This window comes from Haemaphysalis longicornis, unplaced genomic scaffold (genome assembly GCF_048455015.1).
Source record: "Haemaphysalis longicornis isolate Haplotype H1 unplaced genomic scaffold, Haemaphysalis longicornis Haplotype H1 scaffold_16, whole genome shotgun sequence".
In the NCBI taxonomy this organism is placed as follows: domain Eukaryota; kingdom Metazoa; phylum Arthropoda; class Arachnida; order Ixodida; family Ixodidae; genus Haemaphysalis; species Haemaphysalis longicornis.
Genome location: NW_027526266.1, coordinates 17,572,143 through 17,579,548, shown reverse-complemented (window position 1 = coordinate 17,579,548; position 7,406 = coordinate 17,572,143). Strand labels below are relative to the sequence as shown.

Sequence of the window (7,406 nt, the reverse complement as noted above, 5' to 3'; positions counted from 1 at the left end):
TGTTAGACCGAGTCAAAAAAGGCTATGCAGGACTCTGTAAGGGAAGTCACCTCGACTCCTAATTTTCAAACGAAGAGAGTCTTCATGACTACTTTGCGAGTAGTAAAAGTAGTCACACTGACTCTCCGTTTGGCTATAGAGAGCCCGCTTGGCTACTTTGGCTACTACATGACCCCAGCCAAGTCGCCCTGACCTGCTGAAAGGGAATCCCGCGACCCCTGAGATAGAGCATGCAGGACTCTGCAGCACCGTCACCGACACTGAAAATCTGCAAAGAAAAGTCCAGTCGATTATTTTCCGACTCGAGCAAACAGAATCGCTTCAGAGTCGATAGGATAAAAAAATACCATACAAATACTATTATGACCCTATAAGGACAGCCATGCATACATGCAAGAAACATCAATGCAAAGTACCAAAACAACCATTTTATTGAAATAAAGCCTACAACCGTTTCAAATTATGCATTGGCTCAATGACTAGAAAAAAATTGACACAAAATAAAAATCACGAGTTTTTGTCTTAGACAACATACAATGGACTATAAGAAACGCGATAAATACAAGATTCAAAATTATCACCTTAACATTTGTGTCTCGCATAACAAAAACTTGTTACATTGAACGGGACAAGCAACACTGAGTTCACATATACAAAACACAACCCTACAACAGTGATCAGCCATCAGCTGGTTGCTCACTAACTTTACAAAATGATAAGTGAATATGAAAACACAATTTTTTTAAAACCACATTTATAAAAAAATGCTACAAGAAATAAAAATCACGAGTTTGTCTTAGACAACATATACATGACTAGAAGAAACGTGAAAAATACAAGATTCAAAATTATTACCTTAGACAACATTCGTGTCTCAAATAACAAATTGTAACATTGAACGGGACAAGCAACACTTGAGCTCACGTATACAAAACACAACCCTACAACAGTAATCAGCCAACAGCTTCACAAAATGTTAAGCGAATATGAAAACACAATTTTTCTTAAAACCACATTATAACAAATACAAATATTTGAAAATGTCATTTTAGACAACTGAAGTGAAAAAATTCTAGAACAATACAACTGGCAAATTGAAAACAGGACAATAAAATACACAAAACAGAGTTCGGGAGTGTTATTGCTTAATAAAAATTTCATCTTGAACACATTCATATTTCATGCATACAGCTAGGTTCGGCTTTATGATAAGACCACTTTGACCACTCATACGCAATGCAAATGAACATTAAAAAAAGGGTGTCAAAGAATTATTAATGAATGATTGTTATAATTTTCCTGAAAATATTTTGTTCATTTTAGAACACAGAAATTTACTCGGAGGCTATACGTTGCAACACCCACCACTTGATCTGCTGGCACTGGACAATGTATTTATTCCCTCGCTGCCCCTGCACGAGCTCTCAAGGTAGTGACTACCTTTGTCGCCGGCATTAAGGTGCTCAAGCATGCGCCCTTTCGCACCACCATCAATTCCTCCAAAACTGTAAAGGTCTGCTTTGCAGACTTCAAGTACTGCAGGTTGTATGCCCAGTACATGGCACATACAAGAGCGATTCCTGACGTGAAGTCAAAGACGTTAACGGATACATGTTCGCACACCACCTTAATTGAGTCGGACCACAGTGGGCTGCTCCCCGTGTACAGCAGAGTCGGTTGCGAGTATGCAGTATCTGGGTCCTGTAAAAAAAAGACAAATAATGCTGAAATTTAGCTGCTGTAAAAAAGTTCTTTATGTGGACAGCCATCAATATGTATAAATTATTACTCTGACTGTCTTTAGTATGCCACGTGGACTGAAAACTAAAATACCTGCGACGATAAGTTACAGGGAAAGCTCAGTTATAGTACACCCCCCGGTTATGCGAAGACCCGCTTCTTATGATTAATCATTGGGGTCGCAGCAACCTGCCTTTAGAACCTACACATTAAATACGCCGGTTGTATAACGCACAAGTACACGCAGCTAGCTTCATGTGATGCATGACTCGCAACCTGACACCCTTATAGCGGTTCCGAGGCGCAACCCCTACACCAAATATTAATACTCAAGGTCGGGTCTAATCAGCCGGTTTTACTTTCGCCTGGACGGAACTGTACAAATTTCACGCCGGCTCCGTCTGGACGGAACGCTAAGCTCTCAGTTGTAATCCGTCTGGGAAGGATAAAGGATAACTCACAGCGCTCTGTTCCGTCTGGACGGAACTTTAGCACTTGTATATCGTTCCGTCTCGACGGAACGCTAGCCACAGCCTTTACTTTAACATTGCGCTATCTCCCGGCTTGTCTCTTTGTGGCACCACTTTTTTTCTACTCGTTTCTTTACTACCCCAGTATGCTCAAGGCATTATCTCAAGCAATCGCGACTGCAGCCGCTCGTGCCTGTTTTTCTGTTAGTTCACAATCGGTGAAGGGTGCTCAGAGCCACAAGGTCAATTTTTATTTTTCTGGATGAGCACAACAAACAAATGCTTCAAATGCCACTCACGCTTGGTGATAAGATCAAAATAACCGAAGAGACCGAAAAAATGCTGAGCTACCGCCGAACCTTCTGTCTACATTCGTTGCTTCTTTGTTCACGAATAACAGCAGGCAGTTCCATTTAGCAAATGCCCTGCTTCACCCATTGCATTGGCATTCTCGCACTTTTGCTATGTTCAGCTTTATCCCATGGCACACAGCTAACACAGCAAAACGTTTTTGGAGCGCAGATATTGTGGAAGTAAATTTTTGTTTCAAGAATAGGTGCTTAGGTCACGCACTCACAAATTACATGAGGACAAGTTACACAGTAAATACCATGTTGCGCCGAACCATTTACAAAGCGCTGCTGTCTGTTCATTTTCGACTTCTCATGTCTGTATCTAGTCTGTGCTACTTCAAGATGTTAAAAAGCACTAGCAACTACCCCGCTGTGGATCTTCCCAAAGCTTGATTTTGCTGGCTGATATCTTAAACACACTGGTTCCTTCCCAGGGTCTGGAGTTCCCCTTAAGGCTTCTCTTTATGGTAAGCTACAAAATTGAGGTTATCAAGACACCAAAATTTTGAGTGCACTTCACCTTTAGGAAAGCAAAAAAGTACATGGTCAGGGATATTTCGCTACTTCGCAACGCTGATAGGGTTGTGGATACTTCGTCAAAGTAACCATAAACATTAAGCCTAAACACGTCAGCCAGCCTTTCTAAAGAGCAACAATTTTTTCCCAGTTGCTCTCTCTTACATGTACAGCATTTCTTTTAGTTTAATATTGGGTACACCCTAATATTTTTAATGCCGAGGGCAACTCAAGCCAAGAGCCCTTTGCCAATGTTGCCATCTAATTCGCAAATTAAGCTCACTGTTCTCACCAGTATCGTGAAGATGTCATCCTCTCTTTCCTTCACCAAATGGGGCAACCAAACGGTAGCGCTGACACCTTTTGCATCTGTAAAGAGAGCAAACTAAAGTTGTACAGCCGAACCCAACTGATGGAAACCATTTTCATCGATTTATCCAGTATGTCGAACTCCTTCCGGTAACAGTATAGTTGCAGTGAAAAATATAGCAAAAATTACGTCTATATCGAATAAAAATACAAGCGAAACCCACTATATCGAACGGCAAATGACGCAGGAATGCGCCCCCCACCCGCCGCGGTGGCTCAGTGGCTAAGGCGTTGCGCTGCTGAGCACGAGGTCGCGGGTTCGATTCCCGGCCGCGGCGGCCGCTTTTCTGATGGAGGCGAAAAGCAAAAACGCCCGTGTGTACGAGATTTCGGCGCACGTTAAAGATCCCCAGGTGGTCAAAATTAATCCGGAGCCCTCCACTACGGCGCGCCTCATCGCCTGCGTTGCGTCGGCGCGTAAAACCCTACAATCAAGGAATGCGCCCCTCCCCGCCCCCCCAAACTGGCTTTTCCTCAAGGTGAAAGAGAAATACCGCCGGCCCATTTATCTCGGCCGCTCATCATCAGTTGGCGGATCCTTCCCTCCTTCTCGCTCTCCCTTCCTATCGTAACGCACCTGCGCCGTCTAAGGCGAGTTGTTGCACCCCCATGCAAAAATATGATGGTGGGCTGTCCACCAGGTTTTTTTCGTTCTTTGAGTTTGTACTGCTCGCGCTTTTTAGGCTTTTTTTCCGAAGTGTAGCTGTGGTGGCTAGCGCTAGAAACGTTTATTTGACGGCTCAGCTAGCGCGAAGCGGCCGAATTTGCATTTCGCCGTGAAGTTGGCAATTATAAATCGAGTCAAAAGCGGTGTGGAGCTATAGTACTACAAAGGAATTGTCATCTAGTGCAAGATAACGCTGAGTGCACACATGGCGTGCACACAAATTTCCTTGCCTGCTTCCTTGTGCCTGATTTCCACGTACGTGTGCTCGTTAAGGAGGATATTCCCCGCTGTACGCATGTGGCCTTGAAAACGCTCCTGCGCCACCCTAAGGCATAATAATAGTTCACTCCAAAGCCCACACAATGCTAATATACCTTTAGACCAGCGGCCTATGAACAAAACGCTTACGGTGTGCAAGCTGCAGCAGGATGGTGCGCAATTTCATGTTTATACAAAAAACAAAACATCTACGCGTTGCTGGAGCAGGCGAGACCAGGCTTGCGAGCAAAACTTAGAAATGCTCTAGTAACGAGCACAGCCTCTGCGCAAGAATCAGTCACAGAAGTAGCATTAAAAGCGTTCTGCGCACCGCCTATATTCCTCTAGAACCAGCCACTGTAAGCTTACCGACGCGGTATTCAGGCATCATAACCTGAAAAAGCTGAAAAATAAAAACCGCATTTCACTGTGCCTCGCCGTACCATTTAACCACAAAGCTACGCCAGCTTCCTCGAGGTCCGTGTGTGCGGGATTTCGGCGCACGTTAAGGATCCCCAGGTGGTCAAAATTAATCCGGAACCCTCCACTACAGCGTTCCTCATTGCCTGCGTTGCTTCGGTGCGTTAAACCCTTCAATAAATAAAGCTTCCTCGAGGTACCCGGCGTTTGCTTTGGTTGATGGCTACTGAAATGGAACAGTTGATACACTTTCAACCGTTATCAAAGGGAACTTATTTAACACTAGTTTACCTTCGCAAACATTATAGTGAGAGTGAGGGATGGGGAGGGGAGGAGGGCAGGCCCATTAGTGCTAGTAAAATCTGCGGAGCGGGCAGTACTGAGCATGGTTTGGGTGCGAAGCAGGTGTCGATCGTTATTTGCTCAAGTTACTGCACCCTACATGCAAAGCTATGTCGGCAATGTGACGCCAGCACACAGGGGGAGCAGGCACTCGTGTGAGCCGAGCACACAGTGGCCGTAGATACCCTATACTATCTCGCGCCGGATCACTAACAATTGTTGTCAGCGCTCTTGCGGCATGGCGACAAAGCAAACATGCGAGCGAGCAGACAGCAACATATCGCAGTGGGACACGCAGCCTCGCTCCCGATATCTCAACAACGCATGTCCGTGCGTTTTCCTCGGCCGCTGCCAGGTGACGGCACCGGGATCTTCGGCTGTGCGCACCGCAGTTCGTATTTGAATTGTCCATGACTGTACGCGCAAAATTATATTCTACCAATACATACGCCTCCCGCATTTGTACGAAGTGACTGCTGCTTGGCGCCGAAATAAGCCGCTGTCGAGCACCTACTCGTTTCTTTTCATGTTGACATTTCGCCCCTCTGTCAGCCTGAGCCAAATTCATCAAAGCGCACTCAGCATTCCGTGTTCAGGGTCAAATAAAAGCGCCAGAGGGAGTGAAACAAACTTGCACTGCGCCTTGGCCGTGGAGCGGCCATCGTGTTCAAGGTCGCCGTTTCGTCGGCGGCGAGCCATCGGCGGCGGCTCGCGCCAACGGTCATGCTGCCCTGTTCGCATACTAAGGCCGTCGAAAAACCTGCCACTCACGCAGAAATGAGGTTGGACGTTTCTGCCACGACTGTCCGCATAGTATTCAAGCAGCATATCTTACACAATTGAGCGTTATTCGCAAAATGCACGAAGTTTTTTCACGAGGGAAAATCTCTCGCCGCGGTGAATACTTCACTTACCTCTATCAGATGCAGTTGCTGTGTTGCCGCAGCTCCGTCCGTATATCTTCCCTTATCATGGACGCTGTCCTCACGTGGAGCACGGCAAAAGCACTGTAAAATTGTCGCGACACTGACCAGCGAAACCACGTAGTTACGAAAACCGCCCTAACGGCCACAACACAAAGAACGCCTCGCCGGCGGAGCGCGCAGGCAGTTCAAAAGCTTCCACTCCGGCTGCTCGCCTGCTCTCGGGAAACGCCTGACGTCACACCTGCGGCGACCAATCAGAGCGGCATCTCTTTTTTTTTTTTTTTTCTATGCTCCTCGACTAGGTTCCCCTCTCCCGCCAAGTTGCGCCCCGTACCGAGTCGAAAGAGAGTCGCCAAAATTATGACTCTGATCGGTGACTCTGTTTTGACTCACCAAGCGTTAAAGGTAGTCGCGGCGCCGGGGACTCTCTTTTGACCACCTTTTTTCTTAGAGTGCAGAGTGCTACTCGGAATTCGTCAGGACTTGGCCTTTGTGATTCACACTGTCGCACAAGGCGCATCCAACGAATACATTGCAGCAACAGTAAAGCATGGTCGTGCAACCTTCACCATAATAACCGGGTACGTCCCACCGAGGGCAAAATTCAACACGAAGCTCCTGGAAGACATTTTGTCCACTACACCTCCCCCGCACTTGCTCACAGGTGATTTCAATGCACACCACCCAGCTTGGGGCAGCACAAAGACTACATCAAGGGGAAGCAGTTTTCTCCGTGTTGCCAACGGAGCGGGCCTGGACGTGTTAAATACTGGATGCCCCACATTTTTCCGCGGCAAAACTTCAAGTGTGTTGGATGTCACTATGGCCTCTGTTTCCCTGCTGCCGTCCGTGTCCTGGCATTCCGATATTGAACGCTTTGGTAGCGACCACATGCCCACATACACAATAATTGAAGGAATTCGTGGAGGACCGTCTAAGCGGAAGGCATACTGTGTGAACTGAGACACCTACCAAAACCTATTAGAATATAATGCTGGGGCCTTCTCAACAAGCGAGAAGCTCGCAGTTGCCATTGGTCGGGCCAAATTAGAATCAACACGGCAAAGTCTACTTCCCAAGCCATGGTCTACATTTCATGTGGACTATGAACATCTTCGCGCTATTCGCCGGAGAGCCGAGCACCGGGCCAGAAAAACCCTACTGCCAGACGACATCCGAGCATCCAGAGGCGCACAGAAGCGCGTTCAGAAGCACATGGCCACGCTTGCCAAAAACCGCTGGGCCCAGTTTTGTTCTAAATTAGATCCACGCAAGTCACTGGCACGACTATGGCAGGTATTCCGCAGCCTGAGAGCCCCACCCAGTCAGATTCACCCATTTCCTT

General features: G+C 46.8%; 1 long non-coding RNA gene across 1 annotated transcript; it reads right to left on the bottom strand.

The window, feature by feature from the left end:
- Window positions 1-1,016: 1,016 nt before the first annotated feature.
- On the bottom strand, window positions 1,017-6,284 carry LOC144166131 (uncharacterized). The gene is made up of 3 exons (XR_013321593.1): window positions 6,050-6,284; window positions 3,372-3,448; window positions 1,017-1,701 (listed from the first exon to the last, which is right to left on the bottom strand). It is a non-coding gene; the product is annotated as an uncharacterized LOC144166131 (long non-coding RNA).
- Between the last annotated feature and the right edge of the window lie 1,122 nt (window positions 6,285-7,406).